At 41.9% G+C, this 26,880-nt stretch overlaps 1 long non-coding RNA gene and 1 pseudogene across 4 annotated transcripts in view; one reads left to right on the top strand and one right to left on the bottom strand.

Annotated features, from left to right (window-relative positions):
* Positions 1 to 7,871, bottom strand: part of LOC128096031 (uncharacterized) — a 108,389-nt gene extending 100,518 nt beyond the window's left edge. For 3 of the 4 annotated variants that reach the window (XR_008213507.1, XR_008213506.1, XR_008213513.1), the window contains exons 1-2: positions 5,865 to 7,871; positions 2,614 to 2,982 (exon numbers count right to left, since the gene is read on the bottom strand). This is a non-coding gene — a long non-coding RNA (uncharacterized LOC128096031). The remainder of the gene's footprint in view (positions 1 to 2,613; positions 2,983 to 5,864) is intronic. The other variant, XR_008213511.1, reaches the window with a different exon arrangement.
* Positions 7,872 to 14,710: 6,839 nt separating this feature from the next.
* LOC128105273 (peptidyl-prolyl cis-trans isomerase A-like) lies at positions 14,711 to 15,217 on the top strand (annotated as a pseudogene).
* Positions 15,218 to 26,880: the final 11,663 nt, after the last annotated feature.

Below are 26,880 nucleotides of genomic sequence, written 5' to 3'. Positions count from 1 at the left end.
ATGCCTCAAAATAAAGCCTATCTGGTTTACAAAGAACCATGATATAGTCTGTCCTTGTTTGCTTCTCTGTTGCTGTGACTAAACACTGACCCAAGTCAACTTTGAAGAAGGAAGGATTTATTTCATTTTACAGCCGCTAGGCCACAACCATCACTGAGGGAAGTCAGAGAAGGACCTCAAGGCAGGAGCCTAGCATCAGGAATTGAAGCAAAGACCATGGAGGAGCAGTGCTTTCTGACTTGCTTGTGTGCTCATATGCAACTGTCTTATACAACCCAGGACACCATAGCCTGGTATCGCCACCTATAGTGAGTAAGGCCCTCTTCCCTCAGCCATCGAGAAAATGCTCCTCCTAGATGCCCATACACCAATACAATGGGGGAAATTACTCAGTTGAGATTCCCTCTTCCTGAGTGTCCGTAGTTTTTGGCAAGTCCACAAAAACTACCCAGCCCAGTCCTTACTGAGAAAACATCATTTTTGGACTTATACTCACCAAAAAACCAAGTCTTATTAAATCCAAGCCAAAATAAATAAAAGAGAATTATTAATATTCATTCTATTTATGTTTCTTCTGTGCCAATTCCATAAATTATTTCGCTATATCATATTTTAATTGGATTATTTGTAACCCCCCCAAAAAAATCATTGAATAAGCAATTACCTATTAACCAACTTTCACGACAGACATTAAAGAGATCTAAAATGTAAGAGACACAGTCTTGGATTTTTGTAGTGTAGTCAGAGAGGGAAAAAAGTCCAAACGAAGTAAATAGTGAGTAGCTATGCCTCCTGGTATGGTCCAAAAGAAGGAACTCTGTCCCAGGAAATGTCAGTGTTTAAGAGTGATGCTTAGGCTATGTTTGACAATAATGAAACCCGCATCCTGAAAACAACGAAGATGTCTTTTTCCAGGTGGGATAATTAATATCTTAATATAAAGGGGAGGCGGAAATGAATGTACAATGAAAAGACACAGGAGTGGCGTCCCAAGTAACCCTGGGCCATGGTGTAGGCTGATGGGTGGTGAGCTGAACACGATCTGCAGCACCAGGAAGGTCTTTGGGAAAATGTTAAATTATATTGTAAATAGCATCTCAGTGCTTGGGCTCTCCTTATTTGCCCTGTGTTGAGCAACCATTGGCAGGCTGTAAGTGGAAATAAATGCTTGTAACTGGGTTTTGAAGAGTGAGGCAGGTTAATGAATTCCACTCATCCTCTTGTGGCATGCAGGCAGAACACTGTATACATAATAAATAAATCAATCTTTAAAAAAAAGATTGATTGATTTATTTATTATGTATACAGCATGTATGACTGCAGGTCAGAAGAGGGTACCAGATCTCATTACAGATGGTTGTGAGCCACCATGTGGTTGCTGGGAACTGAACTCAGGACCCCTGGAAGAGCAGTCAGTGCTCTTAACCTCTGAGCCATCTCTCCAGTCCCCAAATAAATCTTTAAAAAAAAAAATTCTGTTCCTATCTCCCTGTCCTCTGACTTTGAGGCCCCATCTTCAATAATAATTAAGTAATAACTAAAATCACCATTTGTTTTATATATAATACATACATATGTATTATTTCTTTCTTTTGGGTAGTCTTAAAGCCCTGTAAGAGACTTGTTATCTCACATTTATAGACAAAAATGTTGCTGTCCAGAGCAAGTGTACACTTGCCTTATGCACAAAGTAGCAAGAAGAATAACTTTAGACCTTTCATATTTCAAATTTTGTACACAGTTGCTTGTTTTCTTTGGACTCTATTGCCTTCTCTTGAGGAAGATCAGCTAAGGTAGTAACAGTTGCCTCTTACTGAAGCTGTAGTGATACTGAACTTGGCATTCACAGTCTGTGAGCCAATTCAGGTCCAGCTGCCCATAAGCCAATTAAAAGTGGAAAGCAGAAAGAAAAAAAATATTTATACAACGTGACTGAGAAGAGTAACAAAGAGATCCAGCAAATCCCTCAAGTCTGGTTTGGTCTTTAGGGTCCTGAAATGAGATCAAAATTTAAATAGAGTGCAAAGGATTGCATATCTCAGCAGTCCTGGTCAAGATGAGGCCCCGCCCACCATTAACCATCATTGGCTGGGCTTCAGTTTCATCCTGTGAGGTAATCTGACAAGTAGTTAGAACTGTGTGAAATCTCTTTCTGGGAAACAAGATCCCCTCTGGCTGGAGCCTTGTCCTTCTCCCGCCAGGAGATTCCTGGGGAGATCCTCACTTCTTTGTGGTCCATCGTCTTAATAGTCTAACAATCAGACTGAGACATGGTGTCTCTTTAGAATATCTTCATCTGCCAAGTCGATTACAGTGGTGTCTATGTATGTTTGCTCATGACTCAGAACCTTGACTTAATCAAATGAATTAGATATGGAAAAAGACCTTTTTGGTCAGAGAATGCATCTCCCTGCCAAGAATAGGACTTTTTGCCTATAAAGCCTTCATTACTTCAGACATATTTATAACAAATATCACATTTTCCTATTTTAGACCCTCTATGAAACCATCCTCACCAATATTCAAGATTGCCACATAATTCTATAAGATATTTCCCATCTCCCACTTCGCCCCCCCAACTATATTTTCTTACCCTCCAACTTCCCTACTTACCACATGAGGGCATTCTGCCGTTCGCATTTGTGGGCAATCGTCCTCAGCAAGCACAGTGGAGGCACAAGGTTAACCCAGACACTTTGCCACCGGTGAGAGACCTTGGCAAACATCTAAAGCTGACGAAGCGCCGGGAGCCTCTGCTTAGCGTTCATGTTTCTTTCACGTATTCCTAAAGTTCTTTAGGGAGAAGATCCGTGTGGTCCCCCAGTTTCTTGTGAGTTTTCTTCTGTTTCTTTTGTTCTATTCTGGTACGTCTCATTTCTTTTTTATCTTATTTTATTTTACTAGTATTACTTAGATGCCGGTTTTTTTCTAATGAGAGACAGAAAAGGTGTGGATCTGAATGGGAAGGGAGATGGGGAGGACCTGGGAGGCATAAGGGGAGGAGAAACCACAATCAATATATTGTATTAAAAAAAAAAAAGTCAATTTTCAGTAAAAGAAAAAATTAACAAAATCACAAAAAAAGAAAGGCTTTTGATGTCTCACTAATCTGTTGCCCCCAGAATCACGTCAAATAGGCCTTTCTAATTTATTCATGTACAGTCAGTTTCAAATCAGTAAAAGGGATCAGTATCCAGCAGACACTCTACCTACACAAGACACTATCACCCAACCCAGCAATGGCCACCAAGGAGACACCAGCAGCCTACAAACTCAAGCCTGTCAGTAAATTACAACAAGGGAGGGCATCCAAGGCAGTCACAGAACTCTGCCCAGCCGGTGAGGTTTAGAAACACCCTGTGATTCTAAAGCTGGAGTCCTACGTGAGGTTCTGAGGGAGATCTGAGGAAAACAGAATCATCTGGAACTGGGTGCTACCATGAGTAAGTTGAGGATTTAACAGTAGACTTAGAGGCATCATTCCCAGGAATTTAATAGTCACTTACAAATTAGGGCCACTGAGGCATTTTGCAGCCATTATCTGACTTTGGTTAACTTTGCATCTGACTTATCCGTTTGAGCCTAACAAAGGGCAGGAATGGATATTGTCACTTCATTCTGAAGCAATGTTCACTCTATGGGTCCTGGATAGGTTTTAACTCTTTCAGAGTGGCTCCTAAAATCTGTGTTAGGGGGAAAGAGCTCTGTACTATCCCTGCCGCATTTCAGTGAGTCTGTATAATCACTACGCTCTTTCAATTATCATCGCTTTAACCTAAGGGTCTTCACAAGAGGGTGTGCTCCCCTCCATGCCTGCTCACTGACCTCTGCTCTACACATTGACTTACCAGTGACTAGGGAAGTAAGACCCTCTGTTGGGAGAGTTTAGTGGGATTTGTGAGTTGTATGTTTTATGAACCAATTTTTGGGTTACTAACAGGAATATGGGTGAGGGGTTAACTTGCAAAGAGCACTTCTGATATGGTTTGACCTCCTTGTGTTGATCCATTTCCCATCACTCTCTCTGTTGGCTTAAGCTGTACTCATGGAAAATTTAAATCCACAACATCTTTTTCATATAAACTAAGTTCAAACCAGCTGCCCCGTCCAACTTCCCAGCCAACCTATATTCAGTTTATTTTTTAAGCTAATCATAGAACTCCCCTGGTAATGGTTAACTTGTACATTTCTCCTCACAGTCAGCACTGTGACTGAATGGAAGAAAACTAAGACTCAAAAGCCCCAGGTGTAAACTCCAGCTCGCCAACTAACTGCAGAACTCCAAGCAAGTCATTCACTCCTCAGGGTCTCGTTTCCTTGTAAAATAAAGTCAGTGTCTTAGTTTCTCAGAACCTTCAGCTCTAATACCTTTTCATGTGTCCCCAGGCTGCTATCATGCTTAAAATCTGTTGTACTTGTGTGATCTTTATTGATGAAAACAAATTATTCAGGGAAGTCAATTAACTTGGCCAACATCATAAATGAACTGATTCTGGCAGATACAGTTGGGGTCTCAATTCTGTGCTTCTGTCTAGTAGAGCCAGCTTCTATTTAATCTCACCCATTTCTGTCCATCGATCTATCCTTCTCTACATTTGCCCACAAAGCTACCAAGTACCTTCTTAGACTGGACAATCATTTTCTGTAGCCTCCAATAGTTACTCCAGTATCTTTCTTCCCATGTGCCATACAACTTCTCAAAGAGGCCATGTACAACTTGTTATTTACTTCATACCATGAAGGCTGGGCTTCTTTTTCAATGATTCCGAAAACAATTCCTGGACCAGTACACTCGGAGTCTTATCCCGGGTGTCATCAACCTCCCTCACTACAGCGTCTCTGCCCCCAGTTCCTTCTCCCTAAGTTTTCCTTGAGGTTTTCTTCAAACAATTGTCTTTTGTGGGAAACCCCAGTATTCATCTCTATACAAGTCCCTACACATAACCTCTGACCTTCAGATGTTAGTGACAGTCATTCACTGGGACACCGTCTTTGAGTGGTCTCTCTCCTTATATTCCTCCTTATAATCAAGGGATTATGCTTCACTAAAATCTGAATGCCTTCAGGCCCTGCTCAGATTCTAAATGTATTTACCAATGTGCCCCCCTAGACAGAAATCCTATCCAAATAGCTTGACCTGTGGAAGCCTTGGCTGGAGAGCACTAACAGTGACTAAAAGGTAAAACTGCAGGTAAGAGCCCCCAGCAAAGCCTAACATGAGGTCAGAGAACTAACAAGCATGCTGCCAGCAACTCATAAAAGTGCAAAATAGTCTCTTTTCAGCTCAAGAAGAACTGATAAACTTTAAGAGAAGGGTGGTTACCCAGATGTGTAAATAAATATAGTTCGTTTTAGTACCAAGGACATTCTTTAAGTCCTTGTCCCTTTTTATGCCTTAGAAACAGTCAAAACAATCCATATGATGACCTTCAGAGCAAACAAAACTAGACTGTACTCATTGGAGAAACAAAACAGGACTATTCAGAGATGTATGAGGACAGCGAAAGTGCAGCCTGGGTACATCAGAAAGAGAGGGGAAGTTGTTCAAAGACATGTTTATGAGGATTAATTAAATGACTTTCAATGCCAACAGGTGGGCACTGTACTCGGGGGATTTAGAGATGATGTGGAATTGAAGGTCAGCGCTTAGCAATGTCCCACCCCGGTTCCCTTACCCACCACCCAAACTAATATCCAATTTTAAAAACTCAGTTTAGACATTTTTAAATACCATATTATTTTCTTCTATAGTAAAACAAAATCTAAACATTAAATTAGTTCTAGGTATTCTCCATAAATTCTGACATAAATCTTAGACTAATTTTTGAGGTTTCTCCAACTTCCATTCTCTATAACGTCCATACCTGTGTGAAGAAAAGGTTGTTGTAAACTCAGTGCCACGAATCATAATGGAACAGAGCCCAGCCATGTACAGATTATTAAAGACAGTTTGATTTTCTATTGCCTCTTGAATTTACTTTCTTATGAAAGCATGCCCGTGTTAACAGTTCAACTGCAGTGTGTTGCTAGAGTTTCCCTGCCTGGCCCACAGTCAGGACAAATCTCTCTCACCCGCCAGTCCCAAGCCGCTCAAACCCGATCAAGTAAACACAGAGACTTATATTGCTTATAAACTGTATGGTCGTGGCAGGCTTCTTGCTAACTGTTCTTACAGCTTAAATTAATCCATTTCTATTAGTCTATACCTTGCCACGTGGCTTGTGGCTTACCGGTACTTTACATCTTCCTTATCCTGATGGCGGCTCGCAGTGTCTCTCCCTCCAGCTTCCTGTTCTCTCAATTTTCCTCTGTTAGTCCCGCCTATACTTCCTGCCTGGCCACTGCCAATCAGTGATTTATTCATTGACCAATCAGCAACACATTTGACATACAGACCATCCCACAGCACCTCCCCTTTTCTTTTCTTAAAAAGGAAGGTTTTAACCTTTACACATCTCCAAAGTCAGCTTGGTATATTTGGGAATTTGGGCGTAGCTTCTCTTACTACTTCCTGCTGGAGGGGGGCGCTGTTTCTTCTGGGGAAACAAAGAAAATTTTAGGATCATGGAGTAGTCCGTGAGGCTGTATCGTCTGAGCCAGTTGCCTTGAAACGGTTCTGGATGTTGGATCATCTGGGCCATGGTGTCATCGGAGACCTTTCAGGTGGTCTTGGCTGGTCAAACCTGATGTGTCTTAATCTGGAACAAATCCATAGCCTCTTGCTTTCTGTGGAAACAAAAGAGACTCTTTTCCAAAGCAACATATCCTTACATCCAAATTTTGAAGTCAAAGTATCTTTAAAATATACGTACTGGTTTAACTCAGTTTCCTTTACAATCAAACATCTCTCTGTAGTTAAGAATCCCAAAGACAACACAATCCAGACTCTCTGTGTAATAGTCATCTCTACGTGGCTTATTTTTTATATTAATTTTACTGTCTCTTTAAAGACTTTATTTTTTAAAACCATGTATTTGTTTATATAACTGTATATATCACCTTTTTTGTCTCTTTCAAGCCTATGTATATTTTACACACATTTTACACTATTACATCTAAATCTGTCTTATTGTAAACCTGTTGCTTTAAATTGCAGCCTTCTAAGCCTGAAACGGCACTGTGGCTGCTGGCTCCGCCCACTTTAGCTTCCCAACATGGCGGTTCCGCCAGCTCTGGGAACCATCAAGTCTCAGAAATAGTGGGTCTACGCTTTTATCAAAGCAGTGTGTAGCCCAGAAACCTCTTTTTTTTTTTGTTTTGTTTTGTTTTGTACTAGCAAAGGCTAAATTCACCACACAGCTTAATGTGCCACTTGCAGAGGCCTCATTCCCGCCATACTGCAGGTTGAGCGCGCACGCCAGCAACTCGCCAGTAGCTCAAACCGGCAGCTGCCGCTCATTTGAGAGAGACAATTAGGAAGCTGTTTTTAGCTCCGTTTTAGAATCTTTTTTCTCAGGTTTTAGGTGGAAACTCTTGCCACCACGTTGGACGCCATTTGTTGCTAGAGTTTCCCTGCCTGGCCCACAGTCAGGACAAATCTCTCTCACCCGCCAGTCCCAAGCCGCTCAAACCCGATCAAGTAAACACAGAGACTTATATTGCTTATAAACTGTATGGTCGTGGCAGGCTTCTTGCTAACTGTTCTTACAGCTTAAATTAATCCATTTCTATTAGTCTATACCTTGCCATGTGGCTTGTGGCTTACCGGTACTTTACATCTTCCTTATCCTGATGGCGGCTCGCAGTGTCTCTCCCTCCAGCTTCCTGTTCTCTCAATTTTCCTCTGTTAGTCCCGCCTATACTTCCTGCCTGGCCACTGCCAATCAGTGATTTATTCATTGACCAATCAGCAACACATTTGACATACAGACCATCCCACAGCAGCAGTGAGTAACCCCCACGTCACTCTGCTGTATTGTCAATCTTACCACCTGTCCTAGCGAGGCTTCTGTCTCTAGGATAAAACTATAACCAAAAGTAACTTGGGGAGGAAAGGGTTTCATTTAGCTTATGTCCAGGGATGCCAAGACAGGAACTGAAGGGAGGAAGTGAAGCAGAGACCGTGGGGGAAAGTGGCTTGCCTCCTCAGGCTAGCTCAGCTATCTTTCTTGGACATCCTAGGCCACCTACCTGGGGATGGCCCTGCTTACAATGAGCTGGGCACTCTTACATCAACTAGCAATTAAGAGACTGTCCCACGGACATGCCCACAGGTCAATCTGATGGCAATCCTCAACTGAAGTTTCCTCTTCCCAGGTGACTCGATAATTGTGTCAACTTGACAAGAACTAACCAGCACACAACCTGAGGTTGGCCTCAGTTCTCAGTCCTGAGAATACATTTCAAGATATCAGACTGGAAGGGGAGGTGACATGAAGTATAGCCTTTGAAAATATTTTTAAGCCAACCAAGTAACAACAGACAATGAAGATTATAAAATGTGATTTTGACCATGCTGGAGGAAGAAAAATATGAGATGTGGTAAAGCCAAGTTAGAAATGTGAGAAAGAGTTTTACCATACTCGAGTGAAAAGAGATGATGAAAATGAGAAAATCAGACAGGACCAGTTGTTACTGATGTCCATTTTCTCTTTCCTTTACAGCCATCCACCTTTTAGCCCTACACATGTCTACCTAGAATAAGCACTGCATCTTCAAGAAGCTGGGTCTAGTTTTGTCATTGGGAGGTAGAGGGTCTCTCCTGCAGGTTTTTGGTCTTATACACAAAAGCATTTTTAAACATACTCAGAAAGGAACACAGGAACAATTTTACTGGGATTAGAGTAAACAACAAGGTAGGCAAGTGTGGAATCTCAGCAACTGCTAGGAGAAAATAGAAAGAAAGTCACTCTTTCTGAATGAGAACTGGAGAAGGCAATGTGGGCAGGCTCAGCAATACCATTTACAAATAGCTTCAGTGAAGTGGGAATTTCAGGGAAAGTGAGGCTAAGCTAAAAGTCAAGATGGGAAGGCTTGGGGTTTCTACAGGTCTTGGGAGACAGAAGCTGGAAAGAGGAATGTTCCACTTTCTGAGTTCTAATTCAGAAAGGGGTCAAGCTTGGCAGTGAATCTACAAGCAAGTACAGCAAGAGATGGGCTTTGAGGCTACTTCTCATTAAGGCAGTAGTAACTCCTGAGCTCTTATCTCGTCCTCCTCAGGCAGGTCATATTTCTGTTGTACCTTCTGATTTTGGACTGGTGTCTGAGAGGCCAGGTAGCACCATGGTGGGCTTCTCCTGGCCCCAGCCTCTACTAGGCCTGAGTTTCAGTTAAGTTTCAGTTTCTGTTTAGTTCTCAGTTTGTTTCAATTTCAGTTTCTGATAAGGCAGGTGAAGGAGATAGTGCAAACCAGGCATGATTCAGCACTTACAGCCCCAGCCAAACAGAAACATATTAGTGCGGCTGATGCTCGCTTGGCAATCATGTGTAGGGTGACCTAATCCCTACCTGGTTGTCTATAAAAGGAATCTGCAAGCTTCTCTGGGGGTCATCACCATTTTGTCGTGTGGCTGATCCCTGCATGCAGGAATTCTTTTCTCAAGAAATAAACACTCTTGCCTTTGCATATATGAGTGGTGGTCTTTTGTGGGGTGATCTGCTGGCCCTAACAGTGTCCTCTGCTTATAAAACAGTATTTCCTCCTTGAGGCAGCTGGCCTCCAGCCCTGCATGAGAAAGGAAAACATTTGCTGTCTACTGGAAGGACTAAGCAGATGCCATAACAGGCTGCTTAGTCTTCTGTCAGAGATCAGGCCTCAATTTCAGTCTCCTGAGATTGAGTAAGCAGTTTCTGAGGAAGCCACAAACAAAGGACAATCAATCTTCAATGCCCCTGAGAGCAGGGAGGAGGGAGATAGTGTATACCAGGCCTGAGCCAGCCCCACAGTCAATAGCTCAAATAGCTCAAATAAGGACAGAGCCTGGGACTCTCCAGCCCCTGACTAGCTCTAGCCAATTAGAATGTACTAATATGATTGCCACTTGCTTAAGCCAATCATATCTGAGATGACCTAACTGCCCTGGGAACTCTCCTAAGCTATGCTTAAAAGGAGCCTGTGAGCTTCTCTCAGGGTCATCGCCATTTTGCCTCTGTATAGGATGGGCAGCCCCAGCATGCTGGAATAATAAATGCTCTTGTTGACTGCATATATGAATGGTAGTCTTTTGTGGGACTTCTCCAGGACCCTAACATCTACCTCTAGAGGATATTATCAACCACTAACCAAACCATTTATAAAAGGGATGACAGACCATTAACTATATACTATTTGTGTCAAGGTTGTCAACATATTAGGGTTCATATGTCCCAAAGGGGGTCCCAACACAGGGGGTCCCCAGTAAAGGAGGTACCTGCTATCCACATCCTAATGAATGTTATTGAACATGGGTCGTGCCATTTGTGCCAGATAATGACAGTATATTGGCATTCATATTTTTCAGATGATGCCTTGGAAGCAGCTGGCTACAAATGGCTCTTTTCATTCCCTTTCTTCTGATCAGCTGCTATTTTAGACTCTACCCCATGGAGTTGTTCTATGATGACGCTCAAGGACCTTCCTTGAGAAAAGATTGATACTAGCCTTTGCACTCTTCCTACAGCCTCCTCCATCCTGTAGCTTGGATTCAGATATACCCTGATCTCCATTTCTAACCATTAGGACAAAGAGGATGCCTAGTAAAGACAAAACATAAGGCAGGAGAAACCTCAGTTCTTATAGACTTTGTGGTGCTGAGCTGGTATGCAAGACCTGAATTGTTGTGTCACTTCCCTAAATCTGCTGTAACAAATTACCACAAATGGGTAATGGATTTAAAAAGACAGACAATTGTCCTGTCATTGTTCTGGGGGAGGTAAGTTCAAAAATCAAGGTGTAAGTAGGCCCATGACCCCTCTGAGGTGCACAGAGGTGAGTCTGCCCTTATACCATCCCTGTTTCCAGTAGCTGCTGGTTTAGGGAAAACTCAAAGAAATATTTTATTATACCATGGAAAATTTTTCAACAGAGGTTGAAGTTATAGAAAACAATGCTATTATTCAATAAGCATTAAGTAAGAATGTGACATGCATCACCTGTTGATTTTATCTAAGTTGTTCTACTACCAATAAAGACTCAGAAGTCAGATGTTGGGATGAGAACCTGATAGATCAAAGAAGCAGAAAAGGAGCAACCAGCTAACCTTCCCTTTTTTACCAGAGATCTAGCAAGTGCCTCTCTCTCCACATGTCCCACACCAAAAAGACAACCAATCTCTAAGTCCCTCCCCACTCCTTCCTGAGCCTCTCTATCTGTGCCCCAGGTCCTCTGCACTCTCTGTGGCTAATTCTTGTTAACTAGTCACTGGCTCCACCCCCTGATCCAATGTTAATTTTATTAACACAGTCTTGGAGTTTCACAGTACAATCAAATATCCCACAACAATCACTGGCAGTCCATAAAGAGACAGAAGAAGAAAAATAAATCATGCTTTGACACACCTAGCTAGCACAACTCATTCCACTCATGTTCCTGAGATAAGTCCTCAAGTAAGAGGATTTAACATCACCTTTGGTCACATATCCTACACTCACCTAGTACCTGGGATGGACATCTATGTTTGCTAATTTGAGTTACCCAAATTAAAAATAAATGTATATCTTCATGACATGAGTGGTGGTTCTTCAGCAAAGTGTCTGCTGACCAGTTTCGTGTGATGTCTTTTTCTGCACAGACTGTGTAGTCAGAGCCTGGGAAGAGCTCATCTTCCACTGATGCCACCTTCTTTCATGTGTTAACCTCTGGAGTCATGTCTTCCACCCCTTTTCTGTTCTGCCTCAATACCCTACTCAAATTTGGTCTAATTTCCATGTAAAACCTGTGTTATTTCCATGTAACGTTACAATCTCCAGTAGGAAGGGGAGCGAAGGACATACCTTCAGAGAGACACAATTCAACTCATAGCAATTACCTATCCATGTCTTATGTAGGAGGAACCCTAATTTGTTTAAGCTACCATTATTTGGGGTGTTTGTTAAATCACAGCCAGCTAGTCGTAACTCTGGCAGAATCTGACGACAAAATAAAAACCCCAACGTCTTTCACTAACCAAGTGCACTGCTGCCCCCTAGTGTCCACTAAAATCACTTACCCTTTCTACCTGATCCACATCTGGCCCTTGAGGTCTTTGTTTATATTTTACCTCTTTTCCTGCCTGATTGGAAAAGTTGCCTTGAAAGGAAAAATAAAAACAGATATTTTAATTAAATATAAAAGTTATTTTAATATATTTAATTAAAGATAAAAGTTCTGACCAAAATTTGCCAGATGTTGTAACTTAAAATGAATGTTTCCTTCAAAATGTAATCAAGTTCTCAATGAAGAGATCAATGTTATTGAGGTTAAATTCTTGGATCTTTTTCTAGGAAGAAACAATTGAGATAAGAAGTCTTTTGTTTTTCAAAGATCATATCCAGAACATCACTAATATAAAAGCAATTTTAGAAACAAGATGAACCCATATCCACCAGCACATGAGCACACAGACTAGACACAATGAGGTACGAAGAGGAAAAGGATCGGAAAGTCGGGAGGGCGTGGGAAGGTGGGGTTGATCTGGGAGGAGCGGAGGGGAGATAGGACTTAAATATGATCAAAATACATGGAGTGCATGTGTGCAATTGCTAAACAATTACTAAAAATATTATATCAAAACACAAAATGGAAACTCGATTTAAACTCCTAAAATATTTAAATTTGCTAGACTCTATTACTAAGTCAAATAGCAAAATCTTGAACATGCCATAACAGTACCACAGAAAGCCCCTTTGTTTCAACCCTGAGATAATTCCAAACTGCCTGAGGCAGACTTGGTTTTCTTTGCTACCACTGTAAGGCTGTTGAACAAAACACATGCCCGGACAGAAGAGAGAAGAAAAAGTAGATCTGCAGACATAAAACACATTTGCAAGATGTCCTCGAGGGGATCATCTACTTAGCCAAAATCTTCTATGCTTAAGGAATGTCCTTCAAAAGGTCCAAAGCATTATATAAAATAATTTTTAAAAAAAACTCAGATACTGGATTTGCATTAGGTGTGCCTGTGTTAGAATCAAACTGGCATAAGTGATTAAATTTGATATTTTCTCCAGAAACCACATATCCAAAATGCTCTCGGATATTAGTCAACAGCACATGAGCAAGAACACTGCACACAGTTTGAGCAGAGATGGAGAAAGCAGGTACCCCCCAGGCAGACTTAATCTATCTACAGATATTTGCCTACAGATGCCTCCTGACCTCTTCACTTTCTAAGCAACCACATTAACACATTATTAACATGACTGGATGTTGTACTGAAAAAAATAGTTTAAGATTGCTTTAAGCAAAGTAATGTCATTTTAAATGTATTAACTTTGTCACTTAGAGAATAAATATTCTAAATCATTTTGGAGTACAAACAGCACTGTGTGGTGATATTTTATTTGCATTGAAATGTGGTGATATTTTATTTGTACATTAATAAATAAAGCTTGCCTGGAGATCAAGGGGGAAAGGCCAGCCACTTTAAGTAAACAGAGAAGTCAAGCAGCACATGCCTTTAATCCCTTAGCAGGCAGGATCACTGTGTGGTCAAGGCCACACTGGAGAACAGAGCCAAGCGTGGTGACATACGCCTTTAATCCCAGTACCAACCATAGAGACCTGGAGGTCTGCACAGACAGACAGACAGTGACAAATGTTCAAATGTCCATGAAAATACTCAACTTTGACTTTAGAGCGTGAAGAAGCCCAAATTCTGCAGAAGAGAACAGTATATTCTAAAGTTTAAACTCATGAGTATTAAAAAGAATCAACAGCAAAGCTTTGAGATTTTGATTCATCTTTGAAGAATTAACAGAACTGGGTTGCTGTATACTTCTGCTTAGCACAGTAAATGAGACCATATACTCTCTAACAAGGAAATACTTAGAGACAGAATACCTAGAAACTTAATCTTTGAATTTGCTAATACTTATACTACAATACCTACCATGGAACATATTAATAAAATAAAAAGTCTCATTGACCATATAGATTTAAGTAATACTAAACTTGAAGATACTTCCATATGCTAATGTTCCAAGCATGTTCCTAATAAGTCTTAGGGACACAGAGACAAGCCACAATGTAGACTGAGGAATGAGAATAAAGAGTGTGCAGAACAGGAAGGTGTGGTTGTAGGCTACTTTTCTGTCTTTCTACAAAGTGTTCCAAAGGCACAGGAAACAAGTGCAGCCATCACCTGCCATCTAGACAGTAACAGGGTTGGGGAGTAGGTTCCAGCCTCTAAAGTTCAGGGAGGTGGGAGTTACTACATCTGGATGATCATCTACATCCAGAAACCATGCATGCGGGAGAGGGACCCAGTCCTGCTTCAACTGAATGTACCAGGCTTTGCTGATTCCCCATGGGAGGCCTTACCCTTTTGGAGGAGGGGATGGGAGGGGGTAGGGATGAGGCTGGAGGGAGCAGGAGGAGGGATGACAGGAGCATCTATGAAAAAAGAAACCATTCATAGGTTCAAAAGGTAAGTCCTGGCCACCCAATGACTATGCTTCAGACCTAGCTTGAATACCATCATCCAACAGGGGTTAGTGGACAATAACTCAGGCAGAAGACAACAGCAAAAATATAAACAATGACACTCCCTCCCTTTATAGATACCACTGTCCCTTGCCACTGCTTGATGAAGCCATGGTCAGCCCTACCGTGTTCTTTGACATCAGGATAATGTCGAACCCTTGGGCCATGTCTCCTTCAAGCTGTTTGCAGACAAATTTCCAGAGAAAGAAAATTTTCCATGCTCTGAGCACTGGAGAGAAAGGATTTGGATATAAGTTTCACTTTCACAGAATTATTCCAGGACTCATGTGCCAGGGTGGTGACTACACACATCCTGCAGGTATGTAGTCACGGCAGGTCCATCTATGGGGAAAATTTTGAGGATAAGAACTTCATCCCTAAAGCATGCAGGTCATGGCAGCCCGTCCAGAGCAAATTCTGAGCCAAACACAAATGGTTCCCAGTTTTTCACCTGCACTGTAAGATCTGAGTGATTGGATGGTGAACATGTAATCACTGGGAAAAGTGAAAGAAGGCATGAGCATCATGGAAGCCATGGAGTGTTTGGGGTCCAGGGACGGCAAGACCGTTAAGATGATCACCATTGCCTACTGTGGACAACTCTATACCCACCTTTGACTTGAGGGCATCCTACCCACCTTTGACTTGAGGGCATCCTACCCACCTTTGACTTGAGGGCATCCTACCCACCTTTGACTTGAGGGCATCCTACCCACCTTTGACTTGAGGGCATCCTACCCACCTTTGACTTGAGGGCATCCTACCCACCTTTGACTTGAGGGCATCCTACCCACCTTTGACTTGAGGGCATCCTACCCACCTACCTTTGACTTGAGGGCATCCTACCCACCTTTGACTTGAGGGCATCCTACCCACCTTTGACTTGAGGGCATCCTACCCACCTTTGACTTGAGGGCATCCTACCCACCTTTGACTTGAGGGCATCCTACCCACCTACCTTTGACTTGAGGGCATCCTACCCACCTTTGACTTGAGGGCATCCTACCCACCTTTGACTTGAGGGCATCCTACCCACCTTTGACTTGAGGGCATCCTACCCACCTTTGACTTGAGGGCATCCTACCCACCTTTGACTTGAGGGCATCCTACCCACTTTTGACTTGAGGGCATCCTACCCACCTACCTTTGACTTGAGGGCATCCTACCCACCTTTGACTTGAGGGCATCCTACCCACCTTTGACTTGAGGGCATCCTACCCACCTTTGACTTGAGGGCATCCTACCCACCTTTGACTTGAGGGCATCCTACCCACCTTTGACTTGAGGGCATCCTACCCACCTTTGACTTGAGGGCATCCTACCCACCTTTGACTTGAGGGCATCCTACCCACCTACCTTTGACTTGAGGGCATCCTACCCACCTTTGACTTGAGGGCATCCTACCCACCGGACCCTTCCTTCTTTAGCTCAGGAGAGTGCCCCCATCCCATCTGTTTTCAAAACCCAGCAACCTCTGCTCTCACTGAAGTCCTTGGGTTCCATATTTTCCTCATTCTCCTCTAAGTCTAGCTGGATTTCAGAGTCGTGTTTATAATTGTGAATTAAAAACCAAATAAGAAGTATCTATACATAATATAGTTATACAATGACAGACACCACACAAAACTGACAAACTGGTAGGACCAGACAAAACCAAACCCTGGATGCCACCAGTGGCTTTTAATGCTTGGAACTGGCTTTTAGTCCATCCACATAGTCACACTTGTGCCCACAGATTCACATAGACATATCTGTAGTCTCGGGCACATAACTGCACAAAGCACCATGAAGCCACAAATGCACACACACAGGGAAAGCCAGAGCTACAAATGCATACAAAGTGGCATTCAGGCACATGTACTCACACCAGCATCACCGTATCAGACAGCAGGTAGGACACAAAAAAGAGAGAGGATAGCATAAATGTCTTGTGAACTGGACTCTAAGAAAGTAATCATGAATTTGAAGGAAAATCCATGGATTAGATCAGATTAGACTGAACTGGATTTAAGAAAGTATTATTAGTGAAAAATTAGTTAAGGATCTAGTATAATTACAATCAACAACATTTGTGTTCACATTAAACAGAGAGCATAGCAAATTTATATCTATTAAGTGAGGAAATTGTGTGCTAAATTCAATTTTCTTTACAGAGGAGATTGGGGAGGTAAATCAAAAACTATGACTCTTCAGTAATGGGATTTAAAAATTATAAAGTCATCATTCCTCAAGTATGTTAGTGAAAAATCTCAATATATTAAATTAAAAGTTACATTGGCAAGATATTTTTAAGCTCTAAAGTTATAAAAACTTATCAAATTGTAAAAAGTTTTAAAATTAATTCATTAAAATCTACTTCCTAACCCAGAACATTTATTGTATTGATAAACTATGCTGTTCATGATGTGGAGAGGTGTAGTCATATGTTTCTCTGGTCCTGCCCAGCCCTACAGTCAGGACAAATCTCTCCCTGCCACATCCTGCAGCCACTTGATCCCAGGTAAACACACAGAGGCTTATATTAATTACCAATTGCATGGCATATGGCAGGCTTCTTGCTAACTAGCTCTTATAAACCTAAATTAACCCATTTCTATTAGTCTATGTTTTACTGTGTGTTCCATGGCTTACCAGTAGCTGGCATGTTGCTCCTTGGTTAGCAACTGGTATCTCCCTGCCTCTCCTTTCTCTTCCTATCTATCTGCTTGGATTTCTGCCTGCCTCTAAGCTACCTTGCCATGGGCCAATGCAGCTTTATTTATCAACCAACACATATTCACAGCATACAAAAAGACATCACACAGCATATAGGTAAGACAAGTCTCTAAATTTAATGATGTCATATTCTATTTTGAATTGCAAGCATGTATGACAATTGTCCAAAAATGATATGTGAAGTGGAAGAATCATTTTTTAAACATAACTTCAAAAAATAAGTAAATATGAAAAATGGAAATAAATGTTATGTTCTCAGAACAAAATGTTCACAAGAAAGAATTATACTCTGATGAAAATCAAGGGGCCAAAAATCAATCTCTCTCTCTCTCTCTCTCTCTCTCTCTCTCTCTCTCTCTCTCTCTCTCTCTCTCTTTCTCTTCCTCTCTCTCCCTTCCTCCCTTTCTCCCCTTCTAGTCTGGGGGGAAATGAACTTCCAAAAGCAGTTCTGCCTTACATGTTGTCCACAAATGTCTCATCTAGGATCAGATTAGGAGTGATGTGAAGTTTAAAGATTAAACCATGAAGAAGGTAGCAAACAAACAAATATTACAGGGACTGTTATCACTGCCAATAAAAGCTCCAGATAAGTATATATATATATATATATATATATATATATATATATATGACAGTGTGACCTCATGGCATAATTGACCCTGAGACTATTCTATAATACATGATAAAGAATTATTTTATGTATGACCCTAAATAATCATATCTAGCTCTGCTAGCATTTAGGCATCTGTACTGGCCTACCCTTTGGGTCCTGACAGGATATATCCTCAGCTGTAGCCACTAAGAGCACCCCCTCTGCACATTCTCTATGTTCCCTTATAAAAGGCGGGCCTTGTCCACCTCCCGTCTCTTTCTCTTTCTCTTCCTTCACTCTCATCCCCAGGAACCGGTCTCTGTCCCCCTTCTCTGCCCCTTCTCTCCCCTCCCTTCAATAAACCTCCCATGTGGGCTTTGTTGTATGGTGTGACTCTCTGCCATAGTCTTTAAAATACAACACTCACAACTGCCATAACATCTAAACAGGAATTGGTTGTCTTTGCCAATGGGGGCAATTTGTCGCCCTAGGTTCAGAAGACTAGCTATCTCTTAAGGGTCATGTGCTATCTCACCTGAGATATATGTCTTGTGCAGAATGGCCATTCTCATCAAGACACTCTAATTCCCTTTTGCTGCCATTACACTCCTTATTGGGTCAAAGCTTGAACCAGGAAGTGACAGCTTATATACCAGATGGACTGTGAGATTTTATTCAGATATGAAGACAAAGAGAACAGACTATTACTGTTAAGTTTATTTATATGGCTATATGTCCCAGACATTTGGGATATAATGCTCTAGGCACACACAACTAGAAATGGATCCTACAACTTGTTTTGCTACTAGCTAAAATTTTGTGTTTAACCTTTGCCCTACATTTGAAGAGGCTAGAGTTGCAGAACATCCTGGACACTGTGCAGAGAACGGAAACCAGAGGCTGGGGAGGTGCGGATGCTAAGGTGGATTTACCATATGTGGTTCATGCTCCTATCCACCTTTACAAAGGCATGAGAAATACATTCATGAGAGGAACACTGCCATCTGTACAGTGACCTGCCACTGCCCCTCCTTGTTGACCAAGTATAATGACAGGAGATGACACCATCAATGGGATTGCCACATTTCAGTAGAGGCAGCAGGATTCTGTCAGAAAAAGCCCCAGTGACAGTCCATGTATGTCCGAAACAAGGGAGATAAACTCGCCATAAAAAGCAGTAGGGCAACATGGCAATCAGAATTAGTCAAAAGTGAAGGACTCTTTGGCATGACTAAGTCACAGTGGTCTTAGGAATGAAACAGCTGGACAGCCTTCCAAAATCATCCTAAAAACATCTCCAGAAAATCTCCAGCTTGATGACTAGTGATCTGACATGCAGGGGAGAGTGTTGACGATCATGTGTAGCTAGAGAATTTTTCTCCAGCTCCCACCGCCAAGTCCCGCCAGTCCCGGAGCCCACTTATAAAATAAACACACAGACTCTTACATTATTTAAACTGATTGGCCATTAGCTCAGGCCTGTCATTGTCTAGCTCTCACTCTTATATTGAGCCCATTTCTATTCATCTTTACTTTGCCACGTGGCTCGTGGCTTACCAGTACTTTACATCTTCCTTGTCTTGGCGGTGGCTCCAGCCGGTCTCCCTCTCCTTCCTCCTTCCTCAATTCTCCTCTCTCCTTGTCCCGCCTATACTTCCTGCCTGGTCACTGACCAATCAGTACTTTATTTATATAGAGTGATATCCACAGCACTCAAGCTTTTTCCAGACCTGGTGAGTCTGCAGACCTAGTGCTCTTGACTGATGGACAAACCAAGTCCTTTTGAGAAGGAATTCTTCAGCACTGTCACAAGTATAATTATAAATGATAGTTTTTACCAAATATGTCCCCAAATGATCAATGTCATTTGGTAGAGCAACAGCATATTTGAGGAAACTAAATACTTGCCATTTTTCAGAAATTGTTAGACATGGGAAAATGGCGTTACATAAAGCAAATGAAATAAACTTAATAATATGTCCAGTCTTCTCATTTTTACAAATAGAGAAATTAAATTAGTGAGGAGGCTAAATGCCTTGTCCATGATGAGCAAATGTCAGAGCCAGAACTGAAAACTACTTTGCTAGAACAGCATATATGACCTTGTTTAGAATGAAAATAAGAAAGTGAATAAAGATTGGGGCTTTCAAATGAGTGATTAATCAATAGACAAAAAATAAAATAAAAAAGCAAGTCTCTTTCTTCTCTTACTTCATCCCATGTATGTCAGTTCTTGAAAACTCAACATACACACCACCCTAATATATTAAATTTGTTGATCTAGCCAATCACCATGTGTTTATTTCATTTGACTTTTGCCTTTAAACTAACAAAAGTGGTATATTTACTCCTCTCTCTCTCTCTCTCTCTCTCTCTCTCTCTCTCTCTCTCTCTCTCTCTCTCTCTCTCTCTCTCAGTAGGAATTGGATACCAGATGTAGCAGGAATTCTAAAAGGTCTTGTAATAAAAAACTCAAAACCAGATATTGGGGTAAATGCTGAAAGATCAGAGAGACAAAGGAAGAACCCACAGCCATCTCGTACCTCTAGGACTCCTCAGCCTGAAAAAACTCTCTAGCTGAAAGAGCTTACTCAGCTGAAAAGTCTTTAGTTCCTGTCTCCTCACTCCTTATATACCTTTCTCCACCCATCCATCACTTCCTGGAATTAAAGGCATGTGTACTTCTCAAGCAAAGAAATGAGATCTCAAGTGCTGGGTTTGTGCCACCACTGCCTGGCCCTGTTTCTCTCCTAGACTGAGTCAATCTCATGTAGTCCAGGGTGGCTTTGAACTCAAAGAGATCCAGATAGATCTTTGCCTCCTGAGTGCTAGGATTAAAGGTGTGTGCCACCACTTTCTGGTATCTATGTTTAATCTAGTGACTTGTTCTGTTCTCTGATCTTCAGGCAATTTTTATTATTATTATATAATATATCACCTCTCTTTCTCTCTTTCTCTCTCTCTCTCTCTCTCTCTCTCTCTCTCTCTCTCTCTCTCTCTCTCTCTCTCTGACATTAGAAACCAAAAGAGATCTATTTCTTGCCTTCACCATTATTACCTTGAGTGTTAAGGAAAATGGGCAAGGCATCATAAGGTACAGAATTTCCAACTGGATATTTAGAAAAATGACAAGTGGCATGAATAGTGAATGATTCAGTGAGAGGACAGGAGGATTTTCATATATTGAATGATCCCAATCCCTGGCTACACTATTCCACTGGAAGAAACCCAATACAGCCTAAAAATGCACATTTTAAAGAGCATGGGAATGAAAAGCTTGTTTGAATAGGGAAATTAGAAAAATCAGAAAACTGAACTACTTTAATCAAGTGTATAAGTAGGCTTTGAATCTCTTGGTCATGCTCGAAGTCCCATGCACTATCCACTGTGCAACATATCCCACCTGTAAGTCAGCTTTGAAAACAACACACCATAGCGCAATGTGAATTTTGCGCATGTCTCCATAATAAGTGCTCTGAAGGATGTAGCCCTCTTGAAATGGCTGGAAATTTTAGATATCAGATCAAGCCACCATGACTGAATTTGATTTTGACATAGCTAATTCCAAGACTAAAATCAAAGCTTTAAAACAAACAACCACAATAAAACGAGCAGGGCTTCAGCGGTAATAAAGAAAATAAAGACTTAGACACAAGTTCTTAGGCAGCTCTTCTTCAATCACGGGATAGATATAGACACTCTCAGAGGCAGGACAAGATGGTCAACTAGGAACAAAACCATACAAGCCCCTAATAAAACTCTGCCTTAGGAGACCAAACAGAATTGTATTTACATTAATTACTCCCTTTTGTAGGCCAATAGCTTGGAAAATGAGGAGATGTAAGAAAAAAACTTGGAGTTCAGTTCCAAACAACTGATCATTAGTTATGTAAACTTAGCTCATCTTCTCCAAACCCATCTGGACAATGGAGGAAAGACATCACCAACCTTCTCTCCTGCAATTATGAGCATAAAATAATCCACCTCGATGTCTCAGAAAAGGTGTGGTGTCTCATGCCTATCTGATGAACGGCAGTCCCTGTTAGCAAGCAGACTGGAAATGAAGACTTCCATCAGAAGTGGCTGTCAGCACACCATGAGGCAGCAAGAGCGTGGAGTGACAGGACATCCACTGTTATTCTGATGGGCTTCCCTCTGTATGTGACATGTGGTTTTTCTCTCTCAGCCTTCACTATCCCCACTTGGTCCTGACACTTAGTGTTTCAACTATAACATGCCGTAGGGAACTTCTTTCCTGGTCTTGTCTATCTGGTGTTCTGCGTGCTGCTGGCAGCTGCAATCTTCCCTTCATTGGGGGGAAGTTTTCCTGTATGATCTGTTGAAGATCTTGCCTACGCCATTGATCTGCAATTCTCCTACTTCATCTATGCCTAGAATTAGAAGGTTTGGTATTTCCATGGTACCCCATAACTCCCGCATGTCTCTGTCATGTGCTTTTTTAAATGTTTCATATTCTTTGCTTGAATGGTTCAGTTCCTCTCACTTACTGAGACTTAAGTTTCATGTTCAGAGTATGACACAGCACAGATAAATAGATGTTTTACTTCCAAAATTGCAATATGCTGTTTTGTACGTTTCGGTAGTGGAAATAACCATCAGGGTAGCCGGTCACCCACAAAGCTCTAATGAGAGCATCACTTAAGAGTCCTGCTGACTCAGCTTACTCTCACCAAGATTCTTTTTCACCATCACAGAAACTGAAAATGAGAGACCTTTCTCGTCTTTGTAGAACACTGTAATTTTTGCACCTGACCTCATGCAAAGGAGATATGAGGACTTTAAAGGGCTCTAAGAAAGCATCAACTCCTTCCCAGTTCAGAAATAATGGATTTTGAGAAATAACAGAGCTGTCTCTCTCCAGCAAAACCCCAAAAAGCCAAGTTGAGAGGACCACAGATCCACAGTGACCAATATTTACTAAGTGCCTCTTTTATATCAAATGCTAAGTAGTGATTACTATGAACCTAGATTCCACATGGTTGAGCCAAGGATGTTCACCTCACCTAAGAAAACCCTAACAGATAGTATGCCCAATCTCAGGTCAAGCAGTTAGACAATTTTAGATTGGGGGCGGGGAGAGTGGTTGTTGTTTTTTTTTTTTAACTGTTAAGCCATGTGGTGATATATTGTGTCCCCAATAAATTGTGTGCCCTAATAAAACTTATCTGAGGGTCAGAGAACAGAACAGCCACTAGATTAGACATAGAGGCCAGAAAATGGAGGCACACATGCCTTTAATCCTATCACTTGGGATCTCTGAGTTCAAGGCCACACTAGAAACAGCCAGGCATGGTGACACACACCTTTAATCCCAGCACTTGAGATCTCATGTCTTGCTTGGGAAAGACACACACTTTTAATTCTAGGAAGTGATGGCAGGAAGCAGAAAGGTATGTAAGGCATGAGGACCAGGAACTAGAGGCTTTTAAGCTTTTAGGCTCTTAGCAGCAGTTCAACTGAGACCCATTTGGATGAGGACTCAAGAGGCTTCCAATTTGAGGAAACAGGATCGGCTGAGAAGTTGGCGAGGTGAGGTTGGCTGTGGCTTTTCCTATTTCTCTGATCTTTCAGCGTTCACCCCAATACCTGGCTCCAGGTTTTCTACGAATAAGACCATCTAAGGTTCGTGTGACAAAGTCATTCATATTTCACAATATCACAGTGTTTTTAAAACTTAAATGGCTACGTAGGATCACCCCACCCACCCACTCCCCAGAGAGTGCTGTGACAGAACCAGACATCTCTCCTCTTAGTGCCAGTATATTCTGTTTGTTATGAGGGCATGATTTTTTTCTTTTCAAAATACTTTCAAAATTTGAAACAAAACATTTGTAAGGGATTCTCCAGTGTTCTCATTTTCTTTACTGTGGTTGAAAGTCACACCAGGCATTTTGTTTAAAAAACAAGAGAGGGGCAGGAAGATGGCTCCAGAGGTCAGTGTGCTTCTCTTCAAGTGTGAGGACCTGAATTCAGATCTAGTTCTCAGCACCCACATAGAAAGCGAGACATGTCTGAGGGTACCTAACCCCAGCAATGGGGGATCAGAGACAGAGCCCAAGAGCTCACTGACCATTCAGTCTTGCAAAAAATTGTAAGCTTCGTTTTAGAGAGAGACCCTGTCTCAAGGCAATAAGGTGGAGAGTGACTGGGAAAGACACCTGAAGTCCTGCTCTGGGCCCCATATGCATGTGTGTGGGTGCAACACCACACTTGAACACACACCCACACCCACACCCACACCCACACCCCACACACACACACACACACACACACACACACACACACACGGACTCCACACCCTACCACATACACAACACAAAAGTAAAGAAACCAAGAGACTCATAAAAACATTCTGCCAAACATTTTAATCTAATTATGTGTATTACCAACCCAATTGTATTATTTCCTGTGGGAGCCCATTTTGGTTTCCTAGTGGGTTTACCCAGCAGGTCTGCATAGAGAGGATGATTGGACCACAAGCCTGAGTGCAGTTGTCTGAGATGGTCTGCACTTGGCTGTGCTGGTGGGAGGTCTTTTCCTCCAGCCCCTTGTAGCTAGAGTTTTCCTTCCTGGCCCACAGTCAGGACAAATCTCTCTCACCTGCCAGTCCCACAGCCTCTCAGACCCGACCAAGTAAACACAGAGACTTAGATTGGTTACAAACTGTATGGCCGTGGCAGGCTTCTTGCTAACTGTTCTTACAGCTTAAATTAATCCATTTCCATTAATCTATACCTTGCCACATGGCTCGTGGCTTACCGGCATCTTCACATGCTGTTTGTCATCATGGCGGCTGGCAGTGTCTCTCTGACTCAGCCTTCCACTTCCCAGCTTTATTCTCCTCCTTGTCCCGCCTGTACTTCCTGCCTAGCCAATGGCCAATCAGTGTTTTATTTATTGACTAATCAGCAACACACTTGACATACAGAACATCCCACAGCAGCCCTTGGCATTCCTTTATATTCCCTAGGGCAGAGACAGTCGGGGCTCTTTGGATTAGGATCCAGGCCCTCTCGAGACTAGCCTGTATTTTCTATCTTTATCTCATCCCTCTATCCTTCTAACTAATATTTCCTTCTGCTCCTACTCAAGAGAACTCTGGGGAAATGTGGGTGTGGTGGGTAGCCCCTTCACAATTTCCTAGTCAAAATAATTGTCCACCAATAAATAACCCTTTTGTCTTTACCCTGAAGTAAGTTTCATGAAACTGTGTGACATCATGGAGCAAGTTCAGCACAGCCAGAAAAACAAGGGTTTTTTTTTGCTGTTTACTGGTTAACAATGAAGTTTGCCTATTAGACCAGTAATCAATGTTCCTTTGTCTTCCAGTCAACCCAGAGAAAGCTGCTGGCTGATGGACATCATCAAAGCAATGTCTTATCTCTCTACTAATCATTTACTTCAACTGATAACTGAATAGGAAAAAGTCTTGTTTTCCTTACTCATTCTCATCATAGAACTCATCGTAGACCAGATGTGAGGGAAGGGATGCCCAAAAAAACCATTCTCTGATTTTCTGTGGGTATTAACTGCCTATAATGTAAATGGCATTCTACAACTAGGCAAAATTTGAGCCTCCATCTACAGGTTAAGGGATGAATCCTACAAGACTTCCCTTTCCCATTGTGGATGCCCAATTATAGATAGTAGGTTTCCATGTTACCCACAGCTTCTATCCAACTTGGTTATAAATCAAAGATTCCTGTGACCCTTTTCTTAGATTTCATCATTTGATAAAAGGCTCTGGAAGAAACATTTGGTTACTAGTGCTGACTTATGGATATTCAATGGGGAAAGTTGAGAATAAGGTGTGGAGGAAGGCCTGCGTTCTGTGTGACCTGTCTGTGTGTTCTGCTCTCCCAGCACCTTCCCATTGAGAAACTAGTTGCCTCTCCAGACCCAGCCCTTCGGGGGTTCTGCAGAGGCTTCCTTAAACAAACACAATCAAATTTACATTATTGCCCACTGGGGGTAAATCTTTGAGAAAGCCTTCTCTTCTCTGGATGTGCAGAAGTGGGGCTGAAACTTCCAGCCCTCCATCATGTGATAGTGTCCCTTGATAACATCCTCATGGAGCTTCCTAGAAAGCCCAGCTATCAGTCAATTACCTCCTTAGCATGCAAAAAAAAAATATATACACACACACACACACACACACACACACACACACACACATCTTAGCACCTCAGAGATTAAAAGTTTCTTTAAAAAAAAACCTAGGATGAAGGCTAAATTCGCTTATTCAGAGATAGGGTCTCACTATGTATCCCAGGCTGGTCTCAAACTCAAGATCCTCCTGCCTCAACCTACCAAATGCTGGGATTACAGGCATGAGCCACCACATCTGGCTATGTATTTGTTTTTACTACCACAATCAGCAAGACAGATGAGGGAAACAGCATGGGCAGCACATTATATCACTGTCTTGGAATGACTGTCATGTGGTGACGGAGTCATCAAAAGTACATTTTCATCTGGACATTGCTTTATATATATTTGACTTCTCAGCCTATTGGTAGGATGTCTTAGGGTTTCTACTGCTATGAAGAGACACCATGACCACAGCAACTATTATAATTGAGGTAGTGACTTACATTTCAGAGGTTCAGTCCATTATCATCATGACAGGCAGCATGGCAGTCTGTAGGCAGACATGGTGCTGAAGAAGCAGCTGAGAGTCCTACATCTTGCAGGCAACAGGAAGTCAATTGAGTGTCACGCTGAGTGAAGATGGAGCAAAAGAGACCTCAAAGCCCACCCCACAGTGACACACTTCCTCCAACAAGACCACACCTTCTCCAACAAGGCCACACCTCCTAAAAGTTCCACTCCCTAGAAGATTATGGGGCCCAAATTCATTCAACCTACCACAGTAGGTATGTGTAAAAAGTAACAACATAATTCAAATTATTAATATATTTTTAAAATAGTCTACCACACAGAATCAACCCTT

This window comes from Peromyscus californicus, unplaced genomic scaffold (assembly GCF_007827085.1).
Source record: "Peromyscus californicus insignis strain IS unplaced genomic scaffold, ASM782708v3 Scaffold_11__1_contigs__length_118956290, whole genome shotgun sequence".
Classification (NCBI taxonomy): Eukaryota; Metazoa; Chordata; class Mammalia; order Rodentia; family Cricetidae; genus Peromyscus; species Peromyscus californicus.
Note: the sequence above shows the minus strand (reverse complement) of the source record. Positions and strands in the feature narration are given on the sequence as shown.